At 42.1% G+C, this 18,374-nt stretch overlaps 1 protein-coding gene across 1 annotated transcript in view; it reads left to right on the top strand.

Annotated features, from left to right (window-relative positions):
• Positions 1 to 18,374, top strand: part of chl1b (cell adhesion molecule L1-like b) — a 547,507-nt gene that overhangs the window by 70,754 nt on the left and 458,379 nt on the right. The gene's annotated exons all lie outside the window — the stretch shown is intronic.

Raw genomic sequence — 18,374 nt, 5'->3', positions numbered from 1 at the left:
CTCGATTCCCCTATCCAACAGATATCTATCTAGCTCCTTCTTGAAAGCATCCAGAGAATTGGCCTCCATCATCTTCTGAGGCAGTGCATTCCACACCTCCACAACTCTCTGGGAGAAGAAGTTCTTCCTCAACTCTGTTTTAAATAACTGACCACTTATTCTCAATCCATGCCCTCTGGTACTGGGCTCTCCCAACATCTGGAACATATTTCCTGCCTCAATCCTATCAAATCCTTTAATTATCGTAAACGTTTCAATCAGATCCCCTCTCAATCTCCTCAATCCCAGTGTGTACAAGGCCAATCTCTCCAATCTCTCTGCGTAAGACAGCCCTGCCATCCCAGGAATCAACCTAGTGAATCTACGCTGCACTTCCTCAATTGCCAGAATGTCCTTCCTTAAACCTGGAGACCAAAACTGTACACAATATTCCAGGTGTGGTCTCACCAGGGCCCTGTACAAGTGCAAAAGGTCATCCTTGCTCTTGTACTCAATTCCCCTTGTAATAAAGGCCAACATTCCATTTGCCCTCTTCACTGCCTGTTGCACTTGCTCATTCACCTTCATTGACTGATGAACTAGGACTCCTAGGTCTCTTTGCATTTCTCCCTTACCTAACTCTACACCGTTCAGACAATACTCTGCCCTCTTGTTCCTGCTTCCAAAGTGGATAGCTTCACATTTATTCACATTGAATGACATCTGCCAAGTATCTGCCCACTCACCCAGCCTATCCAAGTCTCCCTGTATTCTACTAACGTCCTCTTCACATGTCACACTGCCACCCAGTTTAGTATCGTCAGCAAACTTGCTGATGTAGTTTTCAATGCCCTCATCTAAATCGTTGACATAAATCGTAAAGAGCTGTGGTCCCAATACAGAGCCCTGTGGTACCCCACTAGTCACCTCCAGCCAGTCCGAGAAACACCCTTTGCTTTCTATCTGCCAACCAGTTTTCTATCCATGTTGAAACACAGCCCCCAATGCCATGAACTCTGATTTTACTCACCAATCTCCTATGTGGCACCTTATCGAATGCCCTCTGAAAATCTAGGAACACAACATCCACTGGCTTACCCTCATCTAACATCCTTGTTACACCTTCAAAAAACTCCAACAGATTAGTCAAGCATGATTTGCCCTTGGTAAATCCATGCTGGCTCGGCCTAATCCTATTACTGCTTTCAAGATGTGCCACTATTTTGTCCTTAATAATGGACTCAAGCATCTTCCCCACGACTGACGTTAGGCTAACAGGGCGATAGTTCTCCGTTTTCCCCTTCCCTCCCTTCTTGAAAAGTGGGATAACATTAACCACTCTCCAATCTTCAGGAACTAATCCTGAATCTAAGGAAAATGATTACCAATGCATCCGCAATTTCCTGAGCCACCTCTTTTAGAACCCTTGGATGCAGACCATCTGGACCCAGGGATTTATTAGCCTTCAGTCCTACCAGTCTACTCATCACAGTTTCTTTCCTAATGTCAATCTGTCTCAATTCCTCTGATATTTTATGACCCTGGCCCATCCATACATCTGGGAGATTGCTTGTGTCCTCCCTGATGAAGACAGATCTAAAGTACGCATTAAATTCTGTTGCCATTTCCCTGTTTCCCATAACAATTTCTCCCAATTCATTCTTCAAGGGGCCAACATTGTTCTTAACTATCTTCTTTCTCTTCACATAGCTAAAAAAGCTTTTGCTATCCCCTTTTATATTCCTGGCTAGACTGAGCTCATACCTGATTTTTTCTCTCCGTATTGCTTTTTTAGTTAAGGTCTGCTGTTCCTTAAAACTTTCCCAATCATCTGTATTCCCACTCATCTTAGCCCTGTCATACTTCTTTTTCTTTAATGCTATACAATCTCTGACTTCCTTTGTCAACCACTGTGGCCCCTTCCCCCTCTTTGAATCCTTCCTTCTCATTGGAATGAACTGCTTTTGCATCTTTTGTATTATGCCCAAGAATATCTGCCACTGCTGATCTACTGTCTTTCCTGCCAGGGCATCCGCCCATTTAACTTTGGCCAGCTCTTCCCTCATGGCTCCGTAGTCTCCTTTATTTAATTGCAACACTGACACCTCTGATCTGCCCTTATCCCTCTCAAATTGTAGATAAAAACTTATCATGTTATGATCACTACTTCCTAATGGCTCCTTTACTTCAAGATCACTTATCAACTCCTGTTCATTACACATCACCAAGTCCAAAATAGCCTCGTTCCTGGTTGGCTCAAGCACAAGCTGTTCCAAAAATACATCCCTTAGATACTCCACTAACTCCCTATCCTGGGGTCCAGCACCTACCTGATTCTTCCAGTTCACCTGCAGGTTGAAATCTCCCATAACGACCGCATTACCTTTAGCACATGCCAATGTTAACTCCCTAATCAACGTGTACCCAATATCCACGCTACTGTCTGGGGGCCTGTACACAACACCCATTAGGGTCTTTTTACCCTTACTGTTCCTCAGCTCAATCCACACAGACTCTACTTCCCCTGTTCCCAAGTTACCTCTTGCTAAGGACTGAATCTCATTCCTCACCAATAGGGCCACCCCACCCCCTCTTCCCATATTTCTGTCTCTACGATAGCACGTATACCCTTCCTATGGTATCCCTTCATATCCAGACCAATCAAGAATCTATCAACCTCTGTCTTAAATATACATAAAGACTTGGCCTTCACAGATGCCTGTGACAAAGAATTCCACAGGTTCCTCACTCTCTGGCTGCACTCTTGCCTTATCAACTGCTTCTGCTCAACACACGTTGTCTCTGTTTGTCTACCATTTTCCTCATCTTCAGCACTATTATCTGTCTTTTCTATGATGCTTCTTGCATTGAAATACAGGCAGCTCAGGACTCCGGTTGCACCATGCTCAACCTTTTGATTCCGAACCTTGTCTGAAGTCTGTATCCACAACCTCTCCACTAACTCCTTAGCCACATATTAAACTGTAAGATCTTCCTAGTTCTGGCCTCACTAGCACATGGCATGGGTAGCAATCCTGAGATCACAACCCTGACTGCACTAGCATTTATTTTAGTATCACTCATCCTACCCATGTCATTGGTACCTACATGGACCATGACTTGTGGCTCTCTACCCTTCCACACTTAAGAATGCTGAGGACTCAATCCAAGATATCCTGGACCCTGGTGCCCAGGAGGCAATGTACCATCTGGGAACCTCGTTCTCACCCACGGGCCCCCTGTCCATTCCCTTGACAAATACCCTATCACCACAGTGTGCCTTTTCTCCACCTTTCCCTTTTCAGCCACAGAGGCAGTGCCAGAGACCCGACCACTGACTTTCCTCTGTTAGGTCATTCCCCCTCTCCAAAAGTATCCAAAGTGATACACCTGTTGTCAAGGGGAATGGCCAAGGGTTACTCTGCACTGGCTCGTTAACCCCTTTCCTCTTCCTGACTGTCACCCCGTATCCTGTGTCCTGCACCTTGGGTGTAACTACCTCTCTGTCACCCCCTTCAGCCTCCCGAATGATCTGGAGTTCATCCAGTTCCAGCTCCAACTCCTTAATGGGGTTTGTTAGGAACTGCAGCGAGATACACGTCTTGCATTTGTAATCATCAGGGTGGTCTCCCTGCCTTCCCACATCCCGCAAGAGGAGCATTTCACACTTCTACCTGCTATTTCTACTGTCCTAGCTAAGCAGATATAAAGAAGAGGAGAGAAAAATGAGCTTTTCTTTCCTTTGCTTTATCTAAGTGAAGCTACTCCTCGCAGAAGCTTTAACTCACCACTCTGACGACGGTCACTGTGCTTGCCCTGGCATCTTTTAGTTCTCAATTTCTAATTAATCCCAGATGCCCATTGGTTGCTGGTCAACGCTCTATTATGCTGCCATGCCCCGCTGCTGTCTTTTATCCTCAGGCAATGGACCTGATTGAAGTCCCCTCTTCTCCAAACGTACAATGTCCAGATTGGCCACTGGTCAAGGCTCTATTATAGTGTTGCGTCCTGCTCCTGCTTTTTATCCCCAGACAATGGACCTGATTGAAGATCCCTCCTCTCCAAATTTCCAGTGTCCAGATTGGCCACTGGTCAAAACTCTGTTCTGTTATTTCTTTTACTCCTTCATGTGCTGCTGTTTTTGCAATTTCATCTGTGAATACATTTCCACAGCTTGCCATTGTAGTCATTTTGGAGTGGCATTTATATTTTAATACAGCAACTTCTGACAGCAGTTGTATGACATACATACGTGCTTGTCCTTAATGGCCATTCTTGATTTGGGTTCCTACTGCTGTAGGAAATGCTATTGGTTTCCATATGTTTCCAAAATCATGAACAACTCCAAAAACATATTGAGAATCAGTGGAGATATTAGCTGATCTTTTTACCAATCTATAGGCTTCTATCAGAGCTTTTCATTCTGCCTGTTGCATAGAGGTACCAGCAACCATGCTTCCCGATGACAGCATTTCAATTCCAGAAAAAGCATTCAAATTCTCCTCTCAGTCATTGAGGAGCCATCTGTCTACACATCTTTGACAGAGCGATGACCAACAGGGTTCTGTTGGTCTCCCCGTCACTGGGTTATCTAACCACTTGTGACTTTCAGTAGGTTGTTGAATGGTTGAGCAATAGTTGCTGGAACTACCACTAGAGGGGTTACCTTGTCAATTCATTGTTTATCAATGGTTTCATCTTCAGTCCTGCATGTCTTCTCTCCCTTGGTCTTTAGTGGAGCAATATGTGACATAGCTGTCAATCTTACTGTCTCATCACTGCCACCCTCACTTGAGTCACTGAGGACCGCTGCAGAGTCCATGTCATGTCCATCCTGTAACTCTTCGGAGTTCAGATGGTATCGCGGTCTCCGGAGACTGTCCGACATTGGAGGTGGGGGGGAAGAGATGGTGAGTGTTCCCCAGAGATAGCGCCGAAAGTAGCATCACTTGGCAGCGTCACCAGAAGCATTACCCGCAGTGTGACTGGAGGTGTTACTCACTTGAAGTCCCAGCTGCTCTTTCTCTCATTGACTCAGTCTACCTTGAAGTTCCGTCTACCTTAAATCAAGTTGAATACTTTTTTTGCTCGTTCTTGGTAATACAGAGAAATGCTCTCTAGGCTTCTTACTGTCTATATCAGACTGTTTTGTAGTCTATCACATGTTTCATTTATCTTTCTTAATTCATTAATAAAAGTTTTTAACTCACCCTGTTAACTTTTTCAATCACTTACACATTTGATCAAACCATCCACGTGGTCTTATCTATAACACACACACATTCCAGGTTTTCCCTCATCCCTCGGACATTAGCTGGATCTTATCTTATGCCTTCTTATACTTTATAAACTTACCATTGATGGTGTTTTTCATCCAGATTTTTTCATTTATCTTATCAAGCAATGATGTGTTATTCAGATAAGAGCTCACAGTAGCTCATGACTTTGGCCATTGTTTCAATCTGATCTTAATTTGTACGTATTTTTTAATTACTTTGACCCCAGTATCAAAATAATTATAGATTGCAACTGATGTTTAAATGGATTGTCCAGCAACCAAGTAAACATAAAGCAACCAACAGATTTTGCAATCAAAATTTCACTAGATTATCCTGCAACTGAAATATTCTCCCATGCCATCCAGGCTTGTACAGCTGAGTCTGATATTAATTTCAGTGCTCACCCTTGATTTTTACAGATCTGATTTTTTGTAAGTAGCAGTGCTGCTCACTCCTATTTTCAATCTGATGATGTATTGAAACCAAAACTAGTTTTTCTCTCAGACAAATTGGAATCAGAGGAAGATCTTATCCCTTTCCACTTGGCCTGCGATTCTTCCAATCCTTAAATCTTCACAATAATCTTGTCTGACTGCACCAAATTGATGGATTCTGATGTTTTTAATACAAGGTTCTTTTGGAAGTCAGATAAAAGGCACAAAACTTGTTGTTTCACAATCACAATCATTTTATAAAGCGAAGAGAATTGAAAACAGACAGGAACAGCAGGGCAGATGCTAGAAGCAGGAGAGAAAGAAGAAACAAAAGACAAAAAGAGAAGATGGTGTTGCCATATAGTCAGCTCTTCTTACACCCATAGATAAGAAACATTCCATTCAAATTTTCAGATGAGGATCAGCTAGTCAGATAGCTCCTATTCAAATAATGCAGCAGCAGAGAAGCTTCCAGACTCACACAAATGTAACCACCAGGGCACACACTCAACAATTATGTATATATAATGTGGCACTAGGAAACATATTAAACAGTCACTACTTATAAAAATACTAGCAGATAATTAGTTGCAATACTGGAAAGAAAATACCGATTAGCAGTCTAATCTAACACGCCACTGCCACAGCTTTATCTTCATCAATTTGTTTCATCACCTCCTCAAAAATAGGACAGGGACTTCCCCTTCCTCCTCCAGTTCCAGGCACATGTACCCCACTTTATAATAGAGAGGTCCCACCCTCACTCTAGTCATCTTCCTCTACTTCATGTGTGTTTCAAATGCCTTGGAGGTTTTCCTTACTCAATCTCTTATTAAACTCTTTCCTGGCTAACTTATAATCATCCTCCTAATTTTCCCTGACAGATTCTTGGTTCCTAAGCCTTAAGTATGCTTCTTTGTTCCCTTTGACTAAATTCTAGGCAGTTTCTAGAATAGGATACATGGTCAGCACAACATTATGGGTCAAAGGGCCTGTAATGTGCTGTAATTCTATGTTCTAAATGTTCTACCTGTCTTATCAATTATGGTTCTTTTACCCCACCATCCTATCCTGATCTCAGTGGGATAAACCTATCCTGAACGCCATTCAAGTTGTTCCTGAACAACCTCCACATTTTTGCTATGCATTTCCCTGAGAACATCTATCCCCAATTTATGCTCCCAATTTCCTGCCTAATACCATCCTAGTCAGTCTTCCCCAATTAAATACTTACCCATATCGTCTTCTCCTACTATTATCTATGGCTATACTAAAGGTCAGGTGGTTGAGATCAGTGTCTCCAAAATATTTGCACACCAAAAAGTCTCACCTGACAAGGTTTAGCATCTTTCTAAAATTATAACTATATCCACTCTTCAGTGTCCCTGTTGGTGCACCATTGCCCCGCCCCCCCCCCCTCCCCCGGGTCTACACAATATTCCCAGTAAAGAGATTTCTCCTTCCTGTTTCAGACTTCCTCCCAGGCTGACTGGGTTCACATAGCCTTCACAATATCCTCCCTTTCTGCAGTTGTGTTGCTATCACTGATAAGCAATGCCACTTACTCCATCCCCACCTTTCACCTTCCCTATCCCTTTTTAAATATCTGAGTTCTAAATCAACAAGCAGCTTATCCTCCCCCTTTGATAGGCAAGTCTCTGTAATGGACACAGCATCGTAATTCCTTGCAATGATCCATGCTCCAAGTTCATCAACCTTATTCTTAATACTTCTAACATTGAGGTAATTGAAAACTCAAAATAATTGAGATTCTGACAAGTAAATACAAAATGAAATATCAAATCATTGAATTGTATTCACAGACATTCTAACTTTTGACCTAAGAGTTTTTCATTAAAACTATGTGGGTTGGAATTCAGAAGAGAGTGGATATATTGCATACGAAAATCTGGAAGTATTATTTATTTAGAGATAAAGCACAGAACTGCTCAAATATAATGCAACAGTGCAATTATATCCATATGTGAGCTAAAATTAATCAGTTATTCCATAGTTTCCATGTAAATTACACTGTTTCTTGTTATTTAGATCATGATTAGATTGTTTAGTCACAGATTTTTTGATGTAAAGGTGATGCTTCAGAAGCTTAAGATGACAATAGTCAAGGGTATGAGTGTTTTGAAAGTCTGAACAAAAGAAATGAAGGAAATTTTTTGTATTTCTTGCATCAATGGTACAGCAGAAAATAAGGATGAAGTCCTGTAGAGTGAATATAAGGAGTTAGTTAGAGGTTAAAAAGAACATCAAAGTTTCTGGACCCACATATTTGTGTCACTCCAAAGAGGAGGAAATAGGAGGCACATGAATTCCTGGCTGAGAATGGGGAACATGAGGGAAAGATTCAGGCTCTTGGACCAGTGGAGCAGATGTGACCTGTGCAGGAAGGGTGGATTGCACCTGACATAGAGCGGGACCAATATCCTGAGTTGGGGATTTGCTAGAGCTACACAGGAGTGATTGAACTAGATTGGCAATGCTAGTATCCAAAGTAGTAGTGAGACTGATGAGCTCAGGGTATGAATAGGCACACAGACTGAACATCGATTTCTCCAACTTCCAGTAATTTTTCTGCCTCTCCCGCTCCCCTATTCTTCAATTCCTCTTTCTGGCTCTCCTCTTGCCTCTTCTCTTCTCACCTGCCTATCACCTTCCACTGGTGCCCCTCCTCGTTCTTTTTCTCCCATGGTCCACTCTCCTCTCCTGTCAAATCATTCTCTCAAGCTCTTTTTTCATCCTATCACTTCTTAGCTTCTTACCTCAGTCCCCATCCCCCACACACCCAGCTTCACCTATCACCTTCTACATTGAACTTCTTCCCCTCCCCTACCTTCTTACTCTGGCTTCTTCCCCTTCCTCCCCAGTCCTGATGAAGTGATCGGCCCAAAACATCAACTGTTTACTCATTTCCATTAATGCTGTCTAACCTACTGAATTCTTCTAGCATGTTGTGTGTGTTGCTCTGGATTTCCAGCATCTGCAGAATACCTTGTGTTTGGGATGGGATGTTATAGCTATTACAGAAAAGTGCTTTAGGGATAGGCAAGATTAGCAGTTGAATATTCAAGAGAATAGAAGCTACCGGTCTGATAGATGTGGAGATTAGAGAGGAAGGTGAGTTTCATTTTTACTTAGAGGTAACATCAGAACAGTTATGAAAGAGGATATTCTGGGTTGGGGAGGAGGCGGTAGGAATGTCCAATGAGGCTATATGGGGAACCTAGAAATGGGAAAGGGTGATCACTTTGAGACTGTATTATAGGTCCAGTGCAAACTGGTGGAGCAAATATACAGGGAGATGCCAGATTACTGCAGAAATAATTAGGCTATTGTAGCAGATAATTTTAATCCTAATATTGAGTGGGACTGACACAGTGCCAAGGAATTAGATGGCAGAAATTATTAAGCGTGTCTAAGAAAGTTTTCTCAAGCAATGTGTAGGTGGCCCTACCAGAGAGGGGGCAACAGTTGCTCTTCACTTAGGAAATGAAGCTGGGGGCAAGTGGCTAAAGTATCAATAGGGAAAAACTTCAGAACCAGTAATCATTATGCTCTGAGTTGGAATTAGAATGGTTTATTACTGTCACATGGACAAGGTGCAGTGATAAACATATCTTACATACTGTCCACACAAATTACATTATTACATAGTGCATTGAGATAGGACAAGATAAAGCAATAATAGAGTATAGAATAATGTGTAACAACTCCAGAGAAAGTGCAGTGGAAGTAGACAATAAGATACATTAACATAACAAGGTAGATTATGAAGTCAAGAGCCCATCTTATTTTATGAGGAATTCATGCAATAGTCTTACAGCAGCAGGATAGAAACTGTCTTTGAACCTGATGATCCGTGCTCTTTGGAATTTGTACCTTCTCCTCAATGAGAATGATTTACAATGAAGCCTCAGTGGTGACTTGGTGTAGTACATCTGAGGCTTCACCCCACAGAATATCCTGACAGGTGGCAAGGCTGGAGGAGCAGCCTCAACATTGAAATTGTAAAGTATTTAAGTGTTTTTGAGACAGTCACAAAATCATACAGACCTTACAGCAGGCACTTCTCAGACCCTTACAATTTATCATTGCACCAGCTATAAACCACCCATCGTGCACTAATCCCATTCTTTGCACGTTCCCATCAACAATCCCCAGATTCTGTCATTCATCTATACACCAAGGACAATAGTCAAGTCAAGTCACTTTTTATTGTTATTTAGACCATAACTGCTTGTATAGTACATAGTAAAAATGAGACAATGTTTTTCAGGACCATGGTGTTACACGACACAGTACAAAAACTAGATTGAACTACGTAAAAAAAAACACAGAAAAAAAAACTACACTAGACTACAGACCTACCCAAGACTGCATAAAGTGCATAAAACAGTGCAGGCATTACAATAAATAATAAACAAGACAATAGGGCAGTATGTTGTCAGTCCAGGCTCTGGGTATTGAGGAGTGTGATAGCTTGGGGGAAAAAACCTTTACATAGTCTGGTCGTCAGAGCCCAAATGCTTTGGTGCCTTTTCCCAGGTGGCAGGAGGGAGAAAGGTTTGCACGAGAGGTGTGTGGGGTCCTTCATAATGCTGTTTGCTTTGCAGATGCAGTGTGTATTGTAAATGTATGTAATGGCGGGAAGAGAGACCCCGATGATCTTCTCAGCTGACCTCACTATCCGCTGCAGGGTCTTGTGATCCAAGATGGTGCATTTTCCGAACCAGGCAGTGATGTAGCTGCTCAGGATACTCTCAATACAGCCCCTGTAGAATGTGATGAGGATGGAGGGTGGGAGATGAACTTTCCTCAGCCTTCACAGAAAGTAGAGATGCTGCTGGGCTTTCTTTGCTATGGAGCTGGTGTTGAGGGACCAGGTGAGATTCTCCACCAGGTGAACACCAAGAAATTTGGTGCTCTTAACGATCTCTACCAAGGAGTCGTCAACATTCAGTGGGGGGTTGTTGTTCCATGCCCTCTTGAAGTCAACAACCATCTCTTTTGTTTTGTTCACATTCAGAGACAGGTTGTTGGCTCTGCACCAGTCCGTTAGCCGCTGCACCTCCTCTCTGTAAGCTGACTCATCGTTCTTGCTGAAGCGACCCACCACGGTCGTGTTATCAGTGAACTTGATGATGTGGTTCGAGCTGTGTGTTGCAGTACAGTCGTGGGTCAGCAGAGTGAACAGCATTGGACTGAGCACACAGCCCTGGGGGGGCCCCCGTGCTCAGTGTGATGGTGTTGGAGATGCTGCTCCCGATCCGGACTGACTGAGGTCTCCCAGTCAGGAAGACTATGATCCAGTTGCAGAGGGAGGTGTTCAGGCCCAGTAGGCTCAGCTTTCCAATCAGTTTCTGAGGGATGATTGTGTTGAATGCTGTACTGAAGTCTATGAACAGCATTCAAACGTATGTGTCTTTTTTGTCCAGGTGGGTTAGGGCCAGGTGGAGGGTGGTGGCAATGGCATCATCTGTTGAGCGGTTGGGACGGTACGCAAACTGCAGGGGGCCCAGTGAGGGAGGCAGCAGGGTCCTGATGTGCCTCATGACGAGCCTCTTGAAACACTTCATGATGATGGATGTGGGTGCAATGGGATGGTAGTCAGTTAGACAGGACACTGAAGAGTTCTTCGGCACGGGGACGATGGTGGCGGCCTTGAAGCATGTTGGAATGGTGGCGCTGCTCAGGGACATGTTGAAGATGTCAGTAAGAACATCTGCTAGCTGGTCTGCACATCCCCTAAGCACTCTAACAGGAATGTTGTCTGGACCAGCAGCCTTCCGTGGGTTGACCCTGCATAGGGTTCTTCTCACGTCGGCCATGGCGAGACACAGCACCTGGTCATTTGTAGGAGGGGTGGATTTCTTCAAGCATCAAGCAGTCTACCAATCAAAATATCTTTGAGATGTGGGAGGAACTCTGAACACCCATGGAATCAGCAATGGCCACAAGGAGAATGTGTCAACTCCAAGCCAACAGCAATGGGTACCAATATTCATTTGTGCTTACTGACCCTGTTAGGCAGCCACTAGGCACACTGTCCAAACAACTGAAATTATCTGAAGTAATTTATACTTTAATAAATAGGATTGAAAACATGGAAATGAAAAGTCTTGGAATTGGTGGGGGAGGGTGGAGTTAAAAGAAACAAAATAACCAGATGGCCTGGCTGGTGTTGGATCACTGATGGGTCCCTGATGTACTGGTGGGAATTCCCTGAATACTCTGGACCCAGCCAGTGGATTCCATTTCCCAAAATTTAGCATTTCCCAGAGTAAAAGTAAGGCAGTCTACTGTAAGTGCAGCATTACTTAACAGAGAGCAGCTGAATCCAGTGGTGTCTTCAGAAGACATTAGCCACACTCGGCTCCTTTGAGCCTTATAGTTCAAGTGCTTGAGTCACATGAGGAATTTCATAAGAAGTTTTCTCATTCACTTACTCAATTACTTATCAAAAGACTTGATATACCCAAGTTTGAGAAATTGGCTAAAAGTATTTCAATGCATGGATAACTGTACCTATAGGTAACTCTACCTACGGCTGTACCTATACATTTGTAACTCTACTTCCTGCATGGAAGATAGTGAGGAGTAGTACAAGCTTAACCTCATTAGCATTCTCAGCCATTCAATGACTTGATGGAAACAGTGACTTGATCCCATTCTATAGCTGAGTAACCTTTGGTGCACCAGTTTGATTCTTGGACCACAGGGTTGTCCAATGAGAGATTCATCAAGCATACACGATTCTGAAGAAACTTGACAGGGCAAATGCAGAATTGACATTTTCCTGATTGGGGTGTCCAGAACCAGTTTCAGCCATGAAAAAAGAGGTTAGACTTTCAGAACTGGGATAAGACGTTATTTCTTCACCTAAGCGATAGTGAATTTTTAGAAATCTGTTTCCAAGGGAACTGAGAGAATTAGTTGTTAAAGTATCTCTGAGAATAACTAGAGGATAACTTAGTTTAGGAATGTGTCACAGAGATAAAAAATAAATCTGAGATTATTTTGTTATGCAACAAGGAGGGGTGAGGAGGCTGATGGTCTTTTTTTTTGGTCCTAGTTCTTGTGTTCTTATCGGGTTGAGTTGTTGTTGGAGTGGGCGAAATAGACTTGATCAATCTGCTTTTAACCAGAGTAAGCTGATTTGAGCAGTGACTAATGCTGTTTAGCACATAGACTGGAGAGTGAAGCTATCCACATTAACCTGTTATGATGGTCTGAAAATAAGCAGGGAAACTATAGAGGCTTGTTAAAAAGGAAAATGACTGAAGAGAAAAGGAAACCTATTTGAAATGAATATCTGGCTTCAAGGGTTTCCTATACTGCCTTTCCTTGATTTGCAAAATGTCCTGGAAGAGATTTTGTGTATTTGATAACTGATTTGAAATGTGACACATTTCAAGTATTGCAATTAGGGGATGAAATGAAGCCTGAGTAGACATCTCAGTACTTTTTAGAGCTATTGGTTAGAAATACACAACATACAATGTGGCATGTTTACCAGAAGGAATTTGAATAGTGACCATGAGTTCTCAAATTGCTTCCTCTCCTTTTTAAGCTAGTGTACTCCACCTAGTGGAGATCTTTTATAATCAATCAGTCAAGTTTAACTGAGATAAGAAAACATTAATTTTTTAAACATCAATCCAATTACCTTTTTTTGCATATTTTATATTAAACAATTATTACAGTGGTATTGAAAACTGATGATAGCAACACACACAAAATGCTGGAGGAACTCAGCAGGACAAACAAAATCTATGGAAAAGAATACTGTCAACGTTGACTGTACTCTTTTCCATAGATGCTTCCTGGCCTGCCGAGTTTCTCCAACATTTTGTGTGTGGTGCTTGGATTTCCAGAATCTGCATATTTTCTCTTGTTTGTGATTGGGTTACTTGATGATAGTTCAGAGGAAATAATTCAGTGTTATGGGAATATCTTGACTACTTGAATACAGTGTTTCATGAGGAAGAAAACTGCTTAGGAGGAACAATTAGTACTGGCTTAATCGGCAATGCATAAATCCCAGGAAAGATTTTATGAAAACAAAGAAGCCAATTTAACCAATTTAAATTGCTTGAACCTTAATCACAATCTTGACAATTTTCAGGAATCAAATTCCATTAGATCAGCACAGTTCTTTAGTGCAAAGTAGCTTCTCAATGGAAGAAACATGTTTCTTTGTTATTATTTCTTTGCATAAGGTTATTTTTCTACTTGGTATTCATTATTAACAAAAAATCCGGTACCTTCCTGTTCTTGGATCCACAGATTGGATTGTGTTCTTGATTTTACATTGATGTTGGGGTTGTAGGATATTCTCATTGTGTTCATAAGACCATAAAGTATAGGAGCAGAATTAAGCACTTTAGCCGATCGAGCATGCTCCGCTATTTCATCATGGTTCATCCATTTTCCTCTCAGCTCCAATCTCCAGCCTTCTCTCCATATCCTGACCAATCAAGAATCTATCAATCTCTGCCTTAAATGTACATAACACTTGGCCTCCACAGCTGCCTGTGGCAAAGAATTCCATAGATTCACCACATTCTGACTAAAGACATTTCTCCTCATCTCCATTCTAAATGAACATTCCTCAATTCTGAGGCTGTGTCCTCTGGTCCTAGACTCTTCCTCTAGAGGAAACATGCTCTCCAAATCTACTCAATCAAGGCCTTTCATTATTTGATAGGTTTCAATTAGGCCAACCATCATTCTTCTGAATTTTATTGAATACAGCACCAGAGCCATCAAATGCTCTTCATATGTCAAGCTGTTAAATCCTGGAGTTATTTTCATGAATTTCTTTAGAATCCTCTCCACTGTCTGCCCATGCTTTCTAAGATAAGGGGCCCAAAATTGTTCATATTGTTCCAAGTGAAGCCTCAACATTACATCCTTGCTTTTATATTCTAGTCTACTTGAGATGAATGCTAACATCGCATTTGCCTTCCTCACCAGGCATAACCTGCAAATTAACATCTAGAAAATCCTGCAGAAGAACTCCTAAGTCCCTTTGCACCTCAGATTTTTGGATTTTCTCTCCATTTAGAAAACAGTCTACAGCTTTATTCCTTCTACTGAAGTACATGACCATATACTTCCTGACACTATGTTCCATCTTCTTTGTGTGTTGTCCTAATTCAAGTCCTTCTTCAGTCTCCTTGCTTCCTCAAACCCCTTTCTCCTCCACTTATTTTCATGTCATCCATAAACTTGGCCAGAAGAATACACCCATCGCTGGGTGTATTCCATCTGCCACTTTGTCCATTCTCCTTATCTGTCAAAGTCCTCCTATAGCCTCTCTACTTCCTCAGAACTACCTGCCTCTCCACCTATCTTCATATCTTGTGCAAAATTTGCAATATAGCCAGCAATTCCATTATCCAATTCACTGACATGTAACATAAAAAAAACTGGTCCCAAAGCAGACCCCTGAGGAACACCACTAATCACCGGCATCTAACCTGAAAAGGCTCCCCTTATTCCCTTTCTTTGCCTCTGCCAATCAGCCACTGTTTTATTTATGCTGTTAGGTATCCCGTAACTGGAGAACTTACCAGCAAAGATAGAGAGGTCCGTTGAAGTCTGATGTCACTATTTTCAAACATTTTTATTTGTAAAGGGGCACAAAAGTAAGGTTAATGCAAACATTCAGATAATGCACATCACCAATACTCAATCTAAAGCGCGGGTATAGTCATAATCATCATTAAGAAGTAATCTCGGCTGTTGTCTAGGGGATAATATTTTTGTCCATTGGAAATATAAAACGTCATTCAGAAGTCTGCAGACTTTAGCCTTTCGAGGAATCGCTGGGTTTCACGTGTTTTAGAGGGATCGGTGAAAACCAAAAGAAAACTTGCCCGTATCTTTATGAAGCCACTCCGTTAAAAATCAGGGGAGTGTTGGTCTCCCCGTTGTTAGTTCGAAGTCCTTCTTGGTATTATCAGCCACTCGCTTCCCAGGCAAAGGAGTTAGGAGCACACGTGGCGTTGAGTGGCTCCCAGCTCTCACGGGAGCGTTGAGCGAGCAAGTTCTTCTGGTGCATCGCTAGGGTACTGCCTCCTGCAGTCCGCTTTTATCTTTACTTGCAGAGTTGTAGATGTCCATCAAAGTAGGGATATGTAATCTCCACCCCCACATTGCCCGAGGGTGTCCATGTCCATGATAGCTGTCACATAGTAGGGACACACAGGTGCCTCTAAGAACAATGGCCAGAACCGTTGCATTGTCTCTCACTTCCGAGATCCGAATTAATAGCGATTTTGTGATTCTCCAGAAGGAGGGGGCTACTCCCGCTCCTTCAGCCCCTCAGAGCTGTGGTACCTTCATAACAATACTAGCATCTTTCCTGTAATACCCTGTGCTCTTGACTTGATAAACAGCCTCTTGTGTGGCACTTTATCAAAAAGCCTTCTGAAAATCCAAGTTTTCAACATCAACAGATTTTCCTTTGTTTCTTCTGCATGTTATTTCTTCAATGAATTTCAACAGATTTGTTAGGCAAGATTTTCCCTTGAAAAAACAATGCCAACTGCAGCCTATTTTATCATGTGCCTCCAAATACCTCAAAACCACATCCTTAACAATCGACTTCAAACATCTTCCCAACCACTAAGGTCAGACTAACTGCCCTATAATTTCCTTTCTTCTGCTTCTCTCTCTTTTCAAGGAATCAAGTGACATTTGCAATTTTCCAGTCTTCTGGAGCCATTCCAGAATCTAGTGATTATTGAAAGATCATTACTAATGCTTGCACAGTCTCTTCAGCAACCTGTTTCAAAACCCTAGGGAGTACACCAGTACACCATCTGGTCCAGTTGACCTATCTACCTTCAGACCTTTCAGTTTCCCAAGAACCTTTTCCCCAATAATGGCAGCTGAAGACATTTCTGTCCACTGACACTCTGGAACTTCTACCATACTACTCGTGTCTTCCACAGTGAAAACTGATGCAAAAGGCTTATTCAGTTTGTCTGCCATTTCCTTGTCCCCCATTACTACTTCTCCAGCATCATTTTCCAGTGGTCCAATATCTACTCTCGCCTCTCTTTTACACTTTATGTAACTGAAGAAACATCTGGTATCCTCTTTAAATGTATTGGCTAGCTTACTTCCATATTCCATTTTTCCTTCTTTTTAAGTTGACTTCTGATGCTTTTTAAAAGTTTTCTAATCCTCTAACTTCCCCCTAATCTTTGCACTATTATATTACACTCTTTGGCTTTTGTGTTGTCTTTGACTTCTCTTGTTATCTGTGGTTGGGTCATATTGCATTTCAAATACTTCTTCCTCTTTGGAATGTATATATCCTATGCCTGCCGAACTGTTTCCAGAAATTCTAGCCGTTGTTGTGCTGCCACCATCCTTGCCAGGGATCTTTGCCAGTCAGTTTTGGCCAACTCCTCTCTCATGCGTCTGTAATTCCCTTTACCCCACTGTAATACTGATACAGTCTTTAGCTTCTCCTTCTCAAACTGCAGGGTGAATTTGATCAGACTATGATTCACTATCCCTTAAGGGTTCTTTTACCTTCTCTCTAATCAATTTTGGCTCATTACACAACTCCAGATCCAGAATACTTGAACCCCTCCCCCAGTCGGCTCAATCACGAGCTGTTCTAAAAAGCAATCTCGTAGGCTTTCTAGAAATTCCCCCTCTTAGGATCCAGCACCAACCTGATTTTCCCAATCTACCTGCATATTGAAATCCCCCAGTAACAATTGTAACATTGACCTAAGAATTGAGTTTCTTTTTATTAATTTACAAAGATTTTATTGGTATTATTGGTTTAATAAGCATGAAGCAAATCATTCCTGACACTGATGCTCAGTTCTATATTGCTCCAGGGATACAGTGATATTGAAATTGATAGGTTTTTAGCATGGTCAACTTTTAATGGTTTTGCAAGATGCTTTAAGTTTCTAATGCATTCTCTAAAGCAAGACTGGAGGTCTGTCCCACTTTTAAGGAGCAGAGCCTTAACAAAATATCACATTTTTACAATTTATCATTGGACTTCCCTTCTGGAGTGTCTGGTGTCATACTGAGGAAACTAAGTTTAGCTGGAGCCAGAATCTAGCTCCACAGAAGTTCAGTTAATCCTTTTGATTCTGGTAATGTTGTCACAGCATCATGGAAATACAGTGCAGAGACCTGTCATCAGGAATCAAAATCCTAATTTCTCGTTGTGGATGAGACCTGGTCTTGAAAAGGTTTTAGACCCATGCATGTTGACAACATATCTATTTATATCAAAGGAATAGCAGCAACAGGAACAACAGTAACAGTGTGGCAGAAGGCAGAGCCACTATCTTGCAGCTCTGGTGACACGGGTTCAATGCTGACCACCGGTGCTGTCTGTGTGGAGCTTACACATACTCTGGTGCTCTGCTTTCTTCCCACATCTCTGAGATTTGGGTTGGTGTAACCACTTTGAATTACCTTTAGTGTGCAGATGTGAGTGGTAGAATCTAAGGCGATTTTTAAATTTTATATTATTTAGATACATTACAGTAATAGGTCCTTCCCACAGGGACTAATATTCTTGCAAACTGGCCTGCCAGAACTTTGGGGAGGGTCTAAATTTGCTTGACAGGGGGTTGGGAACAGGACTGATAGGGTGGAAGATGAGACAGTTGGTATATAA

This window comes from Hypanus sabinus, chromosome 19 (genome assembly GCF_030144855.1).
Source record: "Hypanus sabinus isolate sHypSab1 chromosome 19, sHypSab1.hap1, whole genome shotgun sequence".
Taxonomy (NCBI): Eukaryota; Metazoa; Chordata; class Chondrichthyes; order Myliobatiformes; family Dasyatidae; genus Hypanus; species Hypanus sabinus.
The sequence above is the reverse complement of the archived record's forward strand: the minus strand, read 5'-3'. Positions and strand labels throughout refer to the sequence as shown.